Below are 18,995 nucleotides of genomic sequence, written 5' to 3'. Positions count from 1 at the left end.
GGCAGGAAGCTAAATTAAAGTTTGGTTTGTGTCCACAAATATTGGGAGCAATGGGAAAATGTAGAGAGACACTTTTATCGTCATTTGTTGGTTCTTCTAGTTTTTCAATTTCTCAGCAGAACCCAGGATGAAAGTCATTCTATAGTAAACAAATGATTTCATGGTAATGGAGTTAAATCTTGCAAAAAAAGGAGTCAAAAAACTTTCTGGAAATATTTGTTTATATTTCTCTGGCTGCTTAGCATCCAGGTAAAACTGAATGCTGAGGATAAATCCTAAGTACTTCAAAAAATTTGATCCTATTAGAACATGTACTTCCTAATTCCCATGTCAGTCAGTGTTCAAAATGCTTGATTTTGGGAAAATAAAACTGTTGCTAAAACTGACCATACTCTGTGGCCACACTTAAGATTTTGCTAAGCCAGTGAAAATATGTCTAAGATTGCTGTAATGCACATGCTCACCATGAAACCAGTCTTTTCAATATAGTATTTCTGTATCTTTGGGGAGAATTCACTAGAGCACAGCTGCTCAGGTGTGCACACATGGTGTGAAATCATGTCAGGAGGCCAAAAAGAGTTTTTGGTTTTTTCCAACATAAAAAAACAATAGGATTTGAGTTAGTCAGAAAGGTCTGGGGAAGCTTTCCCAAGAAAATACTGTTAAGCTGAGATCTAAAAGACAAATAGATTTCCTTTAGCCACATGATTGACCAAGGTCTAAAAGCAAAAAGAAAACAAAATGTTCAGTGCAGCTGAATGGCTCCATTAATTAATTAACTAATTAATTAATTAAATCTTGAGTGTCTTCTATGTGCACAACATAGGCTAAACTCTAGGGATATGATGGCCAGCCAAAATACACTCAGACATGGTCCTTGTGTCAATTCCTCTCTGTGGAGGGAGGCAAACACTGATCAAATTACAGAAACAAATGTAAAATCATAATTCTGTTAAATAGAACAAGATGCTGTAGGAACATACACAAAGGGAATGTGAACTAATTGAGGCTGCCAAGGAAGGCTTTTCTGTGGAAGTCACAACTGAGCGGAGGTCTGCGTAAGAATTAAATAGCTGGAGAGGAGAGCACGGTGTTTCAGGCGGAGGGAACAGCACGTGCAAAAATTTGACTGCCCAACTTTACTAGAGAAGCTTCTGCTCTCCTTACAAATAACACAACAGCGTTTTACAACAGCAAGAGTGTGAAAGACTTTTCAGTTGAAATTCTAAATAAATCACAGAGTGGCTGAAAGAGTAAATTAGTTAGTCAAGGGCCTTAAACTAGGTTACGGTGGGGACAGTGAGTTTGATGTGCGCTGAGGCAGTGGACTAAGAAAGGAGAGGGAAATGTAGAAAGAAGAGCTCAGTACCATCTGGGAAGGAGAGGCTCTGGGCCCTGGGCTTCAGAGGGCCCTCAAATCACAAATATATGCAGCACATAAACAATAAATTATTTAAAAACCAGAGGCATGTTTGTCACTAAACATTCATACTTGTGACTAACACTTATCAGGCCGCAGGGAAATTCTTTTCCACATCTTTTACCCTACCTCCTGGAAATAAAAAGCATTTGGATCCGAATACTATGACATATTGTGGCTCATATTATTTCCAACATGAGAAAAGGAGAAGGCTTCAGACTCGAGGGAGGATTTGAATGGCAGAAGCACTTAAATAAGAGAAAAGATAAATTAATTAACTTGTCAAATCCTTCTCATAGCATGAATGCAATAGGTACTTGCATAATGAAGGTTCATTTCCCACTAGTGCTGAGCATCCATTTTCTTGCTTCTCTCCATATAAAGCAATTCATGATTCTGGAATTAGTCCAGATGTGCTTAGTATTTTCAGTTATTGCCTATGATGGCTAAGGAATATTGTGCAATTTTAAACAGTTCATATTGCTCTTAAATTTGTATGCATCTCTATCTAGGTGTGATATACTTAAAGTGTGATACCAAATCTTAACATTGGCAGCTAAAGGGATATTGAATGTTGGAAATGCAAATAGTTTTACTTTTATAAAAATATTTAATAAAGTTAATTAAATTTTCAAATATTCAAAATTTCAGCATTTAATTTTGCTTTATAATTGGATATTCATTATAGTTTATACTTTGCCTTTTAACTTTAATAATTTTGTATATTTTAGAAGAAAAATAACTATTAACACATTTTAATTTTCCTATATTTTTTCAGATTGTAACTTTTGTTGCATATTGAACATGCAGTTTCTTTCCACTTATAAAAACCACTTTCTTTAAATTTTAAGTTTTCAAACCTTTTAAAAGTGAAGTAGCTAAACTTAGATCTGTTTTTTTCTAAGCCTTTGCTAAATATTATTAATATAATAGCAAATAAATATGTGGATATATTCAAAATTAATTTCATTTTCTGCCAAAAATCACAACTTACTATTTGAGAAATTTTCTGCTGTTTTAGTTAACTGTTCTAGTATATTTTGAATCTTGTTTAAATCTAATTGCTTTAGCAGCATTTGATCAGCCCTCCCATTGTTTATCCACCAGTATCTATTAGATTAAATTCAATGTTTTTCTCAAGATGTTTCACCTTTGGACAGATCCTGAAAGTACTATATTTGATGTTTAAACTCTTTCAAAGAATGTGAATAATATCAGCAGTATTGAGACCATGTCTCTTAGGAACAAATTCACACTATGTACTATAAATGGCACAAAGATTCCTTCTGGATTTTTTGCCAAAATAACCTCTGTTATTATCAACTACATCAGCACCAATATCATAGTTTTGTCCTCAACAAGCTTTTAAATCAGAGCCTAAAATTGAAGTTGTTTTTTCAATTCTTCCCTCAAGTAAAACCCGTAGTTTTTACAATAGATATGAAACCAGTGAAATATCTACTAATTTCAACTTCCTTGTTTTTTACAATATTTGAGCATGGTATGTGAAATGAATGTTCACTTCTGAACTTAGACTTGCTTGAAAAATTTTATTAATAATTCCATTTGCCAGTGTCTCAGCAGAGCTAAGTTCTTCACATGGAATGAGTAAAAACCATGTAAAATTTCGGCCCAAGAAAAGTTGTCTAATTTGGTATTTCCTGTAAGTAGAACTCAAATTGGGTGAGAATCTTGATTTAAAAACACAGTTAGTAATTTTAGTGAACCAAAAAGGCAAGAAAAATATATTTTATAAAATATATAATATTTTATGAATTATGATTGTCTTTTATTACTACTCATCCAAATATGACTCAGACAGATGCAATGATTAAATTCAGTGGTCTTTGTTATTTTGCTGATTTTCAGTCATATAAAACCCATAGCTTTGCATATATTTAAAAAAATTTGTTTTTATGAAGTTATTTGTCAAGATGGGAAGATAAGACACATTTTAGCTAATAATTTTGCCAATGATAAATTGTTATTGCAAAAATATTACAAAATATTTTAATTTCATCATATACGTTGCTATCACATTGTGATTTTTCACAATTCTCTATTCTGCTCTGGCCCTCATTCCCAATAATCTAAAAGATTAAAAAGTAAAATGTAGGGGCTGGCCCCATGGCATAGTGGTTAAGTTCACGTGCTCCACCTTGGCAGCCCAGGGTTCATAAGTTCAGATCCTGGACACAGACCTGCATACCACTGATCATGCTTTGGCGGCATCCCGCATACAAAATAGAGGAAGATTGGCACAGATGTTAGCAATCTTCCTCAAACAAAAAGAGGAAGATTGGCAACAGATGTTAGCTCAGGGCCAATCCTCCTCACCAAAAAAAAAGTAAAATGTAGTTGTATAAAATTTAAAGATATTTTAATAGAAAATATAAATTAAACTTTTCAAATTAATGATTACAATTTTCCATTGCATAAACATGGTAGAATTTTTAATATTTCATTTTATTCCAATGGCAATTTTGTTAGCCTGATTTGTAACTTTAAATACGGGGCCTTTGTTTGCCTTCTTGCCCCAGTATTGCCCAGATAGAGGGCAATGGACCAGCCTGTTGGACAGTTGCCCAGCAGCCCAGGCTTGCTCAGCCTCATTTAGGTTAATTATTGGTAGGATAAGATTGTGGAAAGCTTGGAGTTAGACCACATGAAAACAGACAACAAGCAACACTATTTGCAATCCCTTGAAAGATTTAGAGCAGGGTGGAAAGAGCTTAAGAATACCAGATGCCTGGGGATGAGAGTAAGGGGGAAGAGGTTATATTTAAGTGGTACTCTGCACCACCTCTTCTCCCCTTCATCCTCCACCCCCGCTCTGGGACTTCCCACACTGAAGACAAGTGCCCACGAGCTAGATGGTATTACCTAGGCTTAGCCCTAATGCTTACAAAAACCACTTGTGCACTTAATCTCGCCTGTATGAGTTTCTCATTTAGAAATTGTGAGTTAGAATATTAACCTATTATACCATATTGCTTTGATAGGTAGTAGGTAAAAATAATTATAAAATACTTGGCAAAAATAAAGCCTCAATGAGTGTGCCATGATAATATTTCCTATCCTTATAATACATTGAAAACTTATTTATCATGTAGTTATCACCTATTTGCTATATTTCCACTTATTTGTTAATTAGTTTTTTGGAAGTATTTTTATGTGGATGATTAAAAAATTACCAGAGATTTAAATGAACTTTCTTCAGATCTCATTATAGGCTTCTTTTCCCAGAGCATGACCCTCCCCCCGCAAAAAAAAAAAAAAAAAAAAAGAAAAAGGAAAAGAAAAATATCTACCTTGCACAGAGGAAAATTCAGTTCTATTCGTTTTCTCTGTTTAGGTCTTCTGGTGGCAATTAACAGATGGTCCTTGTTTTCTATTTGATAAACCAATGGCAAACGTGTGCTTCATCTTTAGCCTGCAGAAGTAGTTTGTCATCTGAGGCTGTGTGTCAGAGTCTGGCATAGCACTGAGCTGGATTTACAAACCACTTTTCCCACCCACTTGGTAGGTTATTTCATTTCTCAGTCATACTAGTTCAAACACCAGATTCATATAGATACTTTCCCTCACTTTTTAGTTGAAGTCACTTTGCCCTACTATTTTTGTTCTATTTTCAGGATCAGTCCTTGAGAAAACAAAGTAAAAAGTTAACAGTGTTTGAAAAGTGTAACAAAAATCTTTTTCAAAAAAATATATATCAAAGTGATTTTATTTTATTATTATCTTTTTATTGAGACAAAAATCTTGCTTTTTCTTTTTTCTTCTCTTAAGTGACTATGGTCTATATCAATATAGATCACAATACAGGGAAATATCTACTCTGTTTTATTTTTCCGTCCATGTAATAGAAGCCTGTACTATATGTTAATGGGTAACAGATTACTACAACAGTTAGTGGCTTAAAACAACAAACATGTATTGTCTCACAGTTTCTGTGAGTCAGGAATTAGGGAGCAGATTAGCTGGGGCGCTCTGACTCAGGGTGTCTCATGAAGTTGCAATCAACATGTCAGCTGGGACTGCAGTCATCTGTAGGCTTGACTGGTGTTGAAGAAACTGCTTCAAAGATGGCTCATTCCCATGACTGTTGGCAATTTCCCACCACATGGGCCTCTCCAAAGGGTTGCTCAACTATCCTCACCGCATGGTAGCTAGATCTCCCCGAGTAAGTGACCTAGCCTTTGAGGTCACTTATCATTATGTCTGCTGTTTTATTGGTCATACAGACCAATCCTGATACAATGTGGGAGGAAGAATATCAGAGCATGAATACCAAGAGGTGGGGTCAGTAGGGGCCAGAGTGGAGACTGGCTGCCAAAAACAGGGGTGTGTTTGGAGCACTCAGCAACTAGCATTTTGAGGCCAAAATGCATCCAGGAGAAGTTGTGTCCTTTGAGTTCTTGAATATTCCTTAATCTTTGAGATATGTATTGGCTGCCATTTGGGCAATGGTGAAAAAATGTTGGACTTGGGAAACAGAAATGTCAGTTCAAATTTTAGCTCTTGCCTCTACCTTTGGAAGAGGCTTGATCTAAATCTGACTATCCCAGTTTGTTTTTCTTTAAAATGGAGGAATTAATACACATCCATCTATGCTGAGTAGATTGTATGCAAGACTAAAGCCATATCTCTAACTATAGCGCCAGGCATACAAGAGCTAAACAAATGCCAGTTTCCTTTCTCCTTCCCCTCAAGATACTCTAAGGCAGAATTTCCCAAAAGTTGTGCTATGAAATATCACTTTTCATCTTGCCATCCCTCCAAAGCGCCTGGGTCTGTCACCTTTGGCTGACAGTGGCTTCCTCCAGTATGCCAAACAATTATTAGCATTGTATATGTTTATCATTGTGAAAACCTTTGGGAAGCACTTCTCTAAAAGAGAATTTCCTTAAAATAGCCACTCAAAAAGACATGTAATAAGGTACTCAAGATCTAAATATCTATAGCAGTCCCTAAGAGAATTGTTTCATCATAGGCATGAGAACATTTTTAGCAACATCTTAGAACTATCTTCCCAAACTTTCCTGATCCTAAAAGCAGAGATTCAGACCTAAATAAAAGTCTCCAAGGGAAGGGGCTGGGAATCTGTAGTTTTACCAAGGATTCCTGAAATTCTTGAGATTTGGTGTGTCTAGGAAATACTATGTCTGGTGAATTTACCTGTAGAAAGTGGAACCTGGGGAGTTGGAGAGGGAGTGGTGGGCACCTAGAAAAAAGGGAGGAAGTATTGAGATTTTCTCTCATAGAAATTCTGGCATAGTCGCTGATTTAGCATTTTCAGGTCCATGTGTGTGTGTGTGTGTGTGTATGTATGTATGTAAAGTGGGGAGTGGGACAGAAATCTGTGACTACTTTATTTGCAATTCATTCAGTGTAACTAGAATATAGGAAGTACTCCCTATGTTTAAGACATCTTACTATGTAGTGACCTCCCCATCCCTGCTCAGCTACACTCATGTGATGAAACTAAGCAAAACATGTCTCTTCTCCTGCTCTGTGTTTGATAGTATTACTCTAGCTGTAACTCAAATGCCCATCATGGCTAATGAAATGCGATGAAGGAAACTGACTAGTTTAAGATGATAGAGAGAAAAATCTCTAAGGGTAATTTTAGTGAAAAAAACAAGATAAAATATTGTGACTATAATATATTACCTTTGTGTATAAAAGGGAAAGTAAGACTATGTATGCATATTTTCTTATAATTTGCCAAAAAAACTCTAGAAAAATACACAAGAAACTACTAAAAAGAGATTACCTTGAGAGAAGTTGGGGCAGATGGGTAGATAAGACAGAAGTGAGAGTGAGAGTTTTCACTATACATCATTTTAAGAAATATTTTGAACTAAATGAATTTATTACCTTTTTATTTTCTTATTTTTGGTGCCTTTTTTTCTCTCTTTTTATTTTTTTTGAGGAAGATTAGCCCTGTGCTAACATCTGCCACCAATCCTCCTCTTTTTGCTGAGGAAGACTGGCCCTGAGCTAACATCTGTGCCTGTCTTCTTCTACTCTATATGTGGGATGCCTGCCACAGCATGGCTTGCCATGTGGTGCCATGTCCGCACCCGGGATCCGAACTGGCTGACCTAGGGCTGCCAAAGTGGAGCATGTGCACTTAACCACTGCGCCACCAGGCCGGCCAGGTGCCATTTTTACTGAAGTATAATTGGCATACAATATCATACTAGTTTCAGGTGTACACCATAGTGATTCAGTATTTATATGCATTACAAAATGATCACCATGATAAGTCTAGTTACCATCTGTCACCATACAAAGTTATTACAACTTTATTGACTGTATTCTCTGTGCTGTACTTTACATCCCCGTGTTACTTATTTTATAACTAGAAGTTTGTACCTCTTAATCTCCTTCACCTATTTCACCCATCCCTCAATGCCTCCCCCATCTGATAACCACTAGTTTGTTTCCTGTATCTATGGGTCCATTTCTGTTTTGTTTTGCTTGTTCTTTTATTTTGTTTTTTAGATTCCACATATAAGTGAAATCATATAGTATTTGTCTTTCTCTGTCTAATTTATTTCACTTAGCATAATAACCTCTAAGTCCATCCATGTTGTTGCAAATGGCAAGATTTCATTCTTTTTTATGGCTGTGTAATATTCCATTGCATATACATGCCACATCTTCTTTATCTATTCATTTGTCTAGTGATGAACACTTAGGTTTCTTCCATATATTGGCTATTGTAAATTATGCTGCAATGAACAAAGTGGTACATATGTCTCTTTGAATTAGTGTTTTTGTTTTCTTCTGATAAATTTCCAGAAGTGGAATTGCTAGATCATGTGGTAGTTCTATTTTTAATTTTTGGGGGAACCTCCATGTTGTTTTCCATAGTGGATGCACCAATTTACATTCCCACCAACAGTATAGGAGGGTTCCCTTTTCTCCACATCCTCGTCAACCCGTTATTTTTTGTCTGTTTGATAATAGCCATTCTGATAGGCGTGAGGTGGTATCTCATTGTGGTTTTGGTTTGCATTTCCCTAATAATTAGTGACGTTGAGCATCTTTTCATGTGCCTGTTGGCTATCTGTATGTCTTTGGAAAAGTGTCTGTTCAAATCCTCTGCCCATTTTTCAGTCAAGTTGTTTGTTTTTTTGATATTAAGTTGTGTAAGTTCTTTTTATATTTTGGATATAACTGCTTATCAGATGTATGATTTGAAAATACCCTCTCTCATTCAGTAGATTGCCTTTTCATTTTTTTTTTTAAGATTTTATTTTTTTCCTTTTTCTCCCCAAAGCCCCCCGGAACATAGTTGTATATTCTTTGTTGTGGGTCCTTCTAGTTGTGGCATGTAGGACGCTGCCTCAGCATGGTTTGATGAGCCGTGCCATGTCCGTGCCCAGGATTCGAACCAACGAAACACTGGGCTGCCTGCAGTGGAGCATGCAAACTTAACCACTCAGCCACGGGGCCAGCCCCTACCTTTTCATTTTTTTGATGGTTTCCTTCACTGTGTGTAAGCTTTTTAATTTGATGTAATCCCATTTCTTTATTTTTGCTTTTATTTCCCTTGCCTGAGAAGATGGGTCCAAAAAAATATTGCTAAGACAATGTCAAAGAGCTAACTGCCTATGTTTTCTTCTAGGAGTTTTATGGTTTTAGGTCTTACATTCGAGTTTTTAATCCATTTTTCATTTCTTTTTGTACATGGTGTAAGATAGTGGTCCAGTTTCATTCTTTTGCATGTAACTGTCCAGTTTTCTCAACACCATTTATTGAAGAGACTGTCTTTTCCCCATTGTATATTCTTGCCTCCTTTGTCATAGGTTAATTCACTGTATATACATGGGTTTATTTCTGGATTCTTTACTTTATTCCACTGATCCTATGTCTGTTTTTGTGCCAGTACCATACTGTTTTGATTGCTATAGATTTATAGTATAGTTTGAAATCATGGAACAGCTTTGTTCTTCTTTCTTAGGATTGCTTAGGGCCAGGCTGGTGGTATAGTGGTTACATTTGTGCACTCCACTTCAGCGGTCTGAGGTCCATGGGTTTGGATCCTGGGCACAGACCTACACACTGCTTGTCAAGCCATGCTATGGCTGCATCCCACATACAAAATAGAGGAAGATTAGCACAGATGTTCGTTCAGGGCCAATCTTCCTCACCAAAAAAAAAAAAAAAAAAAAGATTTGTCTGGTTATTTGGGATCTTTTGTGGTTCCAAACAAATTTTAGGATTCTTTGTTCTAGTTTTGTGAAAAATGCCATTGGTATTTTGATGGGGATTGCATTGAATCTGTAGATTGCTTTGGCTAGCATGGGCATTTTAACAGTATTAATTCTTCCAAGCCATGAGCATGGTATATTTTTCCATTTATTTGTGTCATCTTAAATTTCTTTCATCAATGTCTTATAGTTTTTGGAGTATGGGTCTCTCACCTTCTTGGTTAAATTTATTCCTAAGTATTTTATTCTTTTTGATGCAATTGTAAGTGGGATTCTTTTCTCCATTTCTCTTTCTGATAGCTTGTTATTAGTGTATAGAAACACAACTGGTTTCTGTATGTTAATTTTATATCATGCTACTCTACTGAATTTATTAGTTCTTATAGTTTTTTGGTGGAGTTTTTAGGGTTTTCTATATTTGGTATCATGTTATCTGCAAATAGCGACAATCTTACTTCTTCTTTTCCAATTTGGATGCCTTTTTTTCCTTTTTCTTGTCTAACTGCTGTGGCTAGGACTTCCAATACTATGTTGAATAAAAGTGGTGAGAGTGGGCATCCCCATCCTCATCTTGTTCCTGAACTTAGAGGAAAAGCTTTCAGCTTTTCACCATTGAGTATGACGTTAGTTGTGGGCTTGTCATATATGGCCTTTATTATGTTGAGGTACGTTCCTTCTATATTCACTTTGTGGAGTGTTTTATTGTAAATGGATGTTGAATTTTATCAAAAATTTTTTCTGGATCTATTGAGATAATTGTATGATTTTTATCCTTCATTTTGTTAATGTAGTGTATCACATTGATTGTTTTGTGGATGTTGAAACATCCTTGCATCCCTGGAATAAATCCCACTTGATTGTGGTGTACGATCCTTTTAATCTATTGTATTTGGTTTGCTAATATTTTGTTGAGGATTTTTGCATCTATGTTTATCAGGGATATTTCCTCTTCAATTTTTTAAAATACATTGAGAAGGATAGGTATTAACTTTTCTTTAAATATTTGGTAGAATTCACCTGTGAAGCTGTCTGGTCCTGGACTTTTGTTTTTTGGGAGTTGTAAAATTACTCGTTCAATTTCTTTACGTGTAATTAGTCTATTCATATTTTCTGTTTCTTCATGATTCAGTCTTGAAAGGTTGTGTGTTTCCAGAAATTTATCCATTTCTTCTAGTTTTCCAATTTGTTGGCATATAATTGTTCATAGTAGCCTTTTATGATCATTTGTATTTCTGTGGTGTCAGTTGTAATTTCTTCCCTTTCATTTCTGATTTTATTTATTTGGATTCTCTTTTTTTCTAGGCTGGCTAAAGGTTTATCAATTTTGTTTATCTTTTCAAAGAACCAGCTTTTATTTTCATTAATCCTTTCTATTGTTTTTTGGTGTCTATTTCATTTATTTTCATTCTGATCTTTATTGTTTCCTTCCTTCTACTAACTTTGGGTTTTGTTTGTTCTTTTTCTAGTTCCTTTAAGTGTAAAGTTAGATTGTTTATTTGAGATATTTTCTTGTTTCTTGAGGTAGGCCTGTATTGCTATGAACTTCTCTTTTAGAACTGCTTTTACTGTGTCCCATAGATTTTGGAAAGTTAGTTTCCATTTTCATTTGTCTCAACATATTTTTGATTTCCTCCTTGATTTCTTCATTGACCCATTGGTTGTTTACTAGCATGTTGTTTAGTCTCCATGTTTTTGTATTTTTTCCAGTTTTATTTTTGTAAGTGATTTCTAGTTTTATTCAGTTGTAGTTGGAAAAGATGCTTGATATGATTTCAGTCTTCTGAGTTAATTGAGACTTGTTTTGTGGCCTAACATGATCTTTCTTGTAGAATGTTCCATGTGCCCTTGAAAAGAATGTGTATTCTGCAGTTTTTGGATGGAATGTTCTGTTTATATCTGTTAAGTCCATCTGGTCTAATGTGTCATTTAAGGCCAATGTTTCCTATTGATTTTCTGTCTGGATGAACTATCCATTAATGTAAGTGGGGTATTAAAGTCCCCTACTATTATTATATTACTGTCAATTACTCCGTTTATGTCTGTTAATATTTGCTTTATACATTTAGGTGCTCCTATGCTGGGTGCATAAATATTTACGAATGTTATATCCTCTTCTTAGATTGACTCCTTTATCATTGTGTAATGCCCTTCTTTGTCTTTTGTTACAGTCTTTGTTTTAAAGTCTAGTTTGTCTGATATGAATGTTGCTGCCCTGGCTGTCTTTCTATTTCTATTTTCATGGAATATCTTTTCCATCCCTTCACTTTCAGTCTGAGTGTGTCTTTAGATCTGGAGTGAGTCTCTTGTAGGCAGCATATAGATGGGTCATGTGTGTTTTTCCATTCAGCCACCCTATGTCTTTTGATTGGAGCATTTAGTCCATTCATATTTAAAGTAATTATTGATAGATATGTACTTATTGCCATTTTGTTAGTTGTTATCTAGTTGGTTTTAATAATTCTTCTATGTTTCTTTCTTCCTCTCTTGGTTTCTTCCCTTGTGGTTTGATGGTTTGACGTTTGGGTTCCTTTTTCTTTATTTTTTTGTGTATCTATTGTAGTTTTTTGGTTGTTTAGGTGCCATGAGGTTCATATATATCAACATATATATATATATATATGTATATGGCAGTCTATTTTAAGATGAAAGTTGCTTAAGTTTGAGCACATTCTAAAAGTGCTACATTTTTACTCCCCCCCCCATGTTTTATGTTGGTTTTGTTTTTTTTTTTTTTTTGCTGGAAAAGATTTGCTCTGAGCTAACATCTGTTGCCAATCTTCCTCTTTTTTTTCCCCTCCCCAAAGCCCCAGTACATAGTTGTATATTCTAGTTGTAAGTCCAGCTAGTTCCTCTATGTGAGCTGCTGCCACAGCAAGTCTACTGACAGACAAGTGGTGTAGTTCTATGCCTGGAAATGGAACCCAGGCCACTGAAGTGGAGCATGCTGAACTTTAACTGCTGGGCCATCAGGGCTGGCTCTATGTTTTCTATTTTTGATGTTATATTTTTACATCTTTTTATTTTGTGTATCCCTTAACTATTTATTGTAGTTATAGTTGATTTTGCTACTTTTGCCTTTTAACCCTCATACTAGCTTTTTAAGTGGCAGATCCATTGCCTTTATTTAAATATTTGCCTTTACTAGTGAGATTTTTTTCTTTCATTATTTTCTTATTTCTGGTTATGGCTTTTTCTTTTCCACTTGAAGAACACCCTTTAATATTTCTTGTAAGGCCATTTTAGTGGTGATGAACTCCTTTAATTTTTGCCTGTCTGGGAAACTCTTCATCTGTCCTTCAATTCTGAATGATAACCTTGTTTGGTAGAATATTCTTGGTTTTAAGTTTTTCCTTTCATCATTTTAAATAGATCATTCCACTCCCTTCTGGCCTGCAAAGTTTCTGCTGAAAAATCAGCTGATAGTCTTATGAGGGTTCTCTTGTATGTGTCTTGTTGTTTTTCTCTTGCTGCCTTTAAGATTCTCTCTTTATCTTTTACTTTTGCGATTTTAATTATAATACATCAGTGTGAATCACTTTGGGTTCATCTTGTTTGGAGCTCTCTGTGCTTCCTGGACCTGAATGTCTGATTCTTTCCTCAGGTTAGGGAAGTTTTCAGCCATTATTTCTTCAAATATCTTCTGCCCCTTTCTCTCTCTCTTCTGGGACATCTATAACGCAAATGTTAGTGTGCTTAATGTTGTCTCAGATGTCCCTTAAACTATCTTCATTTTTTAGAATTCTTTTTTTCTTTTTGCTGTTCTAATTGGGTGATTTCCACTATTTTGTTTTCCAGATTGCTGATGCATTCTTCTGCATCATCTAATCTGCTGTTGATTCCCTCTAGCATATTTTTTATTTCAGTTATTTTATTCTTCAGGTCTGATTGGTTCTTTCTTAAATTTTCTAAGTCTTTGTTGAAAGTCTTACTGTGTTCCCTCATTCTTCTCCCAAGTTTGGTGAACATCTTTATGACCATTACTTTGAACTCTTTATCAGATAAATTACTTATCTCTGTTCCATTAGGGTCTTTTTTTCTGGCGTTTTGTCTTGTTTTTTCATTTGGAACATATACCTTTGTGTCTTCATTTTGTTTGACTTTCTCTGTTTGATTTTAAGAATTAGGCAAAACACCTACCTCTCCCAGTTTTGAAGGAGTGGCCTCATATAGGAGTGTCTCCTGTATAGATTGCATGTGCTTGGCAGCTTTGGCAGGCCAGCTGGAGCTGGAGTATGTGGGGGCCAAAGGGGTCCCAGTGTGTGTTGCACATGGGCTACGTTGGTGGGATGGCTAGAGCTGGTATGGGCTAGGGACCCAGGTCGTGCTTTGGCAACCTTAGCAGGCCAGCTAGAACATCTGGGCTCTGTTCCCCCTTGCCTATCAAGGTCAGGGGGGAACACAAAAAATGGGGCTTGGCAGCACGTCTGACTCCAGAGAGAGAGTTCCCATGTTCCTTGCCCATTTGGCAGATACTGTAGAATTAATAAGTGGAATTTCCTTCCCGTATAGTCCAGGTGATTTTTAAACTCCTGGTGTTTTTCTTGTACCCCAGGGCAAGCAAGCCTCCACCTGGGCCCCTCAGTGACATCCTCCCTGCTGCAGGTCGTGGCATTGGGGGTGGGGTTTCTGTGGATACTGTGTCTCTGTCTCTCCTATCCACTCTATGTGGTTCCTCTATTGTTTGTTTTACAGAAACTGTTCAATCAGCCCTCAGTTCTTCTTCAGCAGGAATTACTTTATATATAAGTGTAGCTTCAGTGTGTCCATAGAAGGAGGTGAGTTCAGGGTCTTCCTATGCCAATACCTTTTTAACAAAACAAAATATAACAATATGCAGGCCAAACCAGACAATACTGCAGACTTAATTTGGCCCATGAACTGCCACTTGAGACCTCTGTATTACACAAATTGCTAAACTTAAATCATTGAAGTCTGAATCATTGATTAATTCATTCAGTAAGTATTTATTAAATGCCTCCTAAGATCCAGTCTTCATGTTCAGGAGCCAGGGCACTATCTCTGGCCTCAAGGAACCTTCTATCTCTAGATTCTAGGGGCCCTTTTTGGTGAATATTTGAAAAGAAATATGTTTTAGCTGTTTTTGGCAATTTAAGCTAATTAGTAAGTGTTTCCAGATTGAATCTCCAGAGAATACGTAAGACTTGCTTGCAGATTAGCAATACAATTTTTTATAATACACAATTAATGTTTAAGACCATAAAAATATTTTGATCTTAACTATTTTAAAACAAATCTTTCTTAGCATTGTTTATTCTATTAATTCATTAGGCAAATACTTTTTTCATTATCTCAAGATAAACTTAAACCCAAGCCAAGTCAAATTGTTCAAATTCTAGATAAAATGAATACGTATTAGCAAAGCTTAAATATATTTGCAAATAAAATGTTTGAGAGCACACTGTTCTCAATGAGACGCAGGAAATATGAATAAAGAGAGGAGAGGGAACCAGGAATAAAATAGAAATCCAATCTATTTTCCCTTGTAGAAAAAAAAAATAAATGTAACATAACCTCTTTGAATCTGGTAATCTAATCTTGACACTTATAATCTTATCTCTTCTGGAGGTGTATTTTGGCTTCTTTCTCCACTTTGCCCTCCCAACCCCCCAGTGACTCCCGGAAATGTACAGTTCATGTAGAAAAGCAATATGTTCTGCCCTCTGATAGAATGGAGACTTGTGTTCCCCAAGCACCTGGAAAAGTGCCAATAGAAGTTTAGATTGGCTCAAATGTAGAAATATATTTGCCACCGTGATACTGGGAAACATTTCAGGCTTCTGGATTATTAAAGGTTCTGCTGCCTGAAAATCCTATTCATAAGTCTACTTTGCTATGACTAATTGTTAGGGAGGCAGCAGAGTTACTCAAGACTAATATTAGTTTTGAACTGACCTTAATATCTTTAGAAAGCCTAACTATCTGTGTGGAGCAGTGTTTCTGATCAGGATGTTACCTTGAGAGACCCAGAGGTTAAATAACTTTATCTGAGAAGATGAAGATTCATTAACATTTTGTCATGTATTTCTGGATAAATGATTTCTTCTGGGTGAAAAAACAAGAAAGCCATCATTATATGTTGTTTAATGAAACTTGTTCTACTTTGGGAGTCAATAATGTATCTAGTAGATTTTTGCCTCTGTTTCAGTTATCTTTTGCTACATCACAAAGCACCCCAAAATTTAGTGGCTTAAAATGGCAATTCACCCTCAGGGAGGAGAAGCATAAACCCCTACTCCTTACATGTAGTTTGCTCATGATGACTTCCTTCTAAAGAGCCCTGTATGGAAGGGAGGTAAGGAATATCTCAGCCATAAGAGATCAAGGTCAGTATCAACAGCAATAAATCATGTTGACAGTATATATCCTTGATTTGATGGGATGAAAATGACTCTCTACTTCTGTGGTCTTCCTTCCAAAAACCCCAGTCTAATCACAAGAAAAACATCAGACAAGTTCCAATAGAAGGGCATCCTATAAAATACTTGATCATTGCTCCTCAAAACTGGCAAGGTCATCAAAAAGGAAATTCTGAGAAACTGTCATAACCAAGATGAACCTAAGGAGACAATAACTAGTAAATGTAATGTGGGATTCTGGGTAAGATCATGAAGCAGAGAAAGAAATTAGGCAGAAACTAAGAAAATCTAAATAAATTACTATGGACTTTATTTAATAGTAGTGTACTAATATATATTCACTAATTTTAACAAATGTACCACATAATGTATGATGTTAATAATAAGAGAAATTGGGTGGGAGGGCATATAAGAACTCTGTATAATGGTCTCATTTTTTCTATAAATCTAAAACTCTTCTTTAAAATAAGTTCTATTAAAAAAAAAAAAGCTAGTCATAGGACCCAGATTTGAGGGGAGGGGACTACAAAAGATGTGAATGGCAGGAGGTGTGGTCCGTGGGGGGACCATCTACAATAGCATCCGTTCCACTGATTTTCTTCTGAGTGCTCATATCTCTACCCCTATTCTCAGTTCAAATGGCTCACCCTCTGGTTCCAGAGGTAGAGCCAGTGACTTGGGCATAAGGCAACCAGTTAGTTTCATCTCCCTTATCAGAATCAGGGAATTGCATCTCCTTTGCCACAGGATTGTTTCAGGAGTGGGCAGTGACTTAAGCCAGGGCAATTAGAGTAATTCTAGGACTGTTAAAAAAGTCCTTCTGCCCTTGAACTTGGGTATATATGAGGTGGGAGCTCTGCCTCTTATCTTGCCATCAGGAGGGGAGAACTTGGAGGTGCTGGGAATAACCAACTGGAATCTGAGAAAGAAGTCTACAAAATGGGGGTAGCTGGTGGGGTTAGAGCCAAAAGATGGAAAAAACAAGCTGTGGAACATGAGGGAACCTGGAATCCATCCCTGCTGGGGGAATCTCTGCTGCTGGAGATTCTCAATTATGCAAGCCAGTAGTCTCTTTTTGGCTTAAGGCAGTTTGATTTGAGATTTTTTAGGTCTCTTACAATGGAAAAAGTTCCCAAATGATACAATGAAACAATGAATTGTCCTCTAGTTTATTTCTATGTTAAATATGATCAGAATATGAATTCATTTTTAGACTGCTGCTTTTTTTTGAAGCTGCTATGTTTATTTCCAGATAATTCAATATTTATCTGAAGATAAACTTGCAAAGAGTAAATTAGTTAATATGCTTAAAACATTTAAAAGTATTGCATAGCACACAGGATGTGCCCAATAAATGTTAGACATTACTTATTCTTATTATTTCAGCTTACTTTAAAGGGCTAAACGCTTGTTATGGAACCTCCCATCTGGCCTTAAATATACATGTAGTTATTACAGTAAAAGATTAGAGGAGTCATATGGTAAGTGGCTAAAGGTGTGTGTTTTATAATCTGATAGGTCTGGGTTCAAATTCCAGCCCTGCTCCTCACTTGCTGTGTAGCCTACAAGTTGCTTAACCTCTCTGAGCCTCATTTCATCCTCCTAAAAATTAGAATAAAAGTACCTCATGGAGTAAAATTAATAATACTTTCAAAGGCCCAGTTTCAGTGCCTAACACAGAATAGATGTTCCATCAAGTGTAATTATATTATTTTATATTGTGTGAAGATAGAATGCTGAAATTTTAAAAGACTGGTGAAATAAATCAAGAATTCATGTAAGTGACAGTGTATCTTGTATCAATGTATGTATCACCTATCCAAAAATTAAAATTAATAAAACAAAGTTGCTCTAAAAATTTATAAAATATGTTTATTATAGGAGAAGTGATTGCTAGTATATTTGAAAATTTGGGCTACATACTTTTTCTAAGATACAAGAATAAAACACTAACTCAAAATGTATTCTGCTGTCCTTTAGTTAGCAGATCATATTTGTTCAAAGTCAACTATGTTCTTCTAAAATTCTAAATGAACAAATTGCACCATGCTGAGCAGTAAGTTGAAAGAGATACCTATTTGTTAGATGATCTCAGTGTCATAAAATTAACCTCATAGTCAATAAAGGGCATCAAATTCAAATTATTTAAAAAAAAATAAGGGGACTGAGAAATATTGTTATATGAATCCATTTTAAATATAGAATAGCTTTTAAGAAACAAGCCAATGCTAATGTTTTAATTATTGTAATGGGATCCTTTTGGTTACAAGTAAGAAAATCCAAATAAAATTATTTTCTCATCTAACAAGCATGGAGGTAGGGTGGCTTGTTGCTTAGTGCTGTCATGATGGACCCAGAGTTTTCTGTCTTTTTTCTAGCTCCCTTCATGGTCACAAGATGACTGCAGCAATTCCAGCTATCACAAACTCACACCAACGCCCAGAGGTAAGAAAAGAGGACCTCTCCTTGTATCTCCATAGAAGAGCTAAGCAACCTTTTCAGAAGCGACTTCCCCACTGTCCCATACTGCAGAGACTTCCCGTCAAGTCTCATTGGTCAGAACTGGGTCGTAAGGGAAATAAAAGTACTATGATTGGTTTAGATGACCTAAGAGTCACCTCTGCGGACTGGGGCTGGAGCACTTGGCCATGTGGATGAGCACAGGTACTTGTATGGATGGAAGAAGAGGGGAATGGGTGCTGGGTAGACAAACAAAAGCCCTGCTAGACTGATAAGCACCAATCCAAAAAATCAGAAAAAGAATTAAGTTGATGAAAGCATATTCACCAAATATTATGCAATAGTTAGAGGGAATAAGTGCACAGCAACATATGTGGATCTTCAAAGCATAGTACTCAGTGAAAACAGTAAAAGAAAAAAATCTCTTCTATAATATTCATGTCACTTAAAAACGCATGAACATGGGAACTTTCACACACTGCTGTTAGGTGTGTAAATCCTAATAGCTGATGG

At 36.0% G+C, this 18,995-nt stretch overlaps 1 long non-coding RNA gene across 1 annotated transcript in view; it reads left to right on the top strand.

Moving 5' to 3' along the window:
- Positions 1 to 18,995, top strand: part of LOC123289800 (uncharacterized) — an 84,205-nt gene that overhangs the window by 48,393 nt on the left and 16,817 nt on the right. Inside the window, exon 2 of the long non-coding RNA XR_006533991.2 lies at positions 18,401 to 18,467. This is a non-coding gene — a long non-coding RNA (uncharacterized lncRNA). The remainder of the gene's footprint in view (positions 1 to 18,400; positions 18,468 to 18,995) is intronic.

Source organism: Equus asinus, chromosome 9 (assembly GCF_041296235.1).
Source record: "Equus asinus isolate D_3611 breed Donkey chromosome 9, EquAss-T2T_v2, whole genome shotgun sequence".
NCBI classification, from domain to species: Eukaryota; Metazoa; Chordata; class Mammalia; order Perissodactyla; family Equidae; genus Equus; species Equus asinus.
This window is presented reverse-complemented; position numbering and strand designations above follow the sequence as displayed.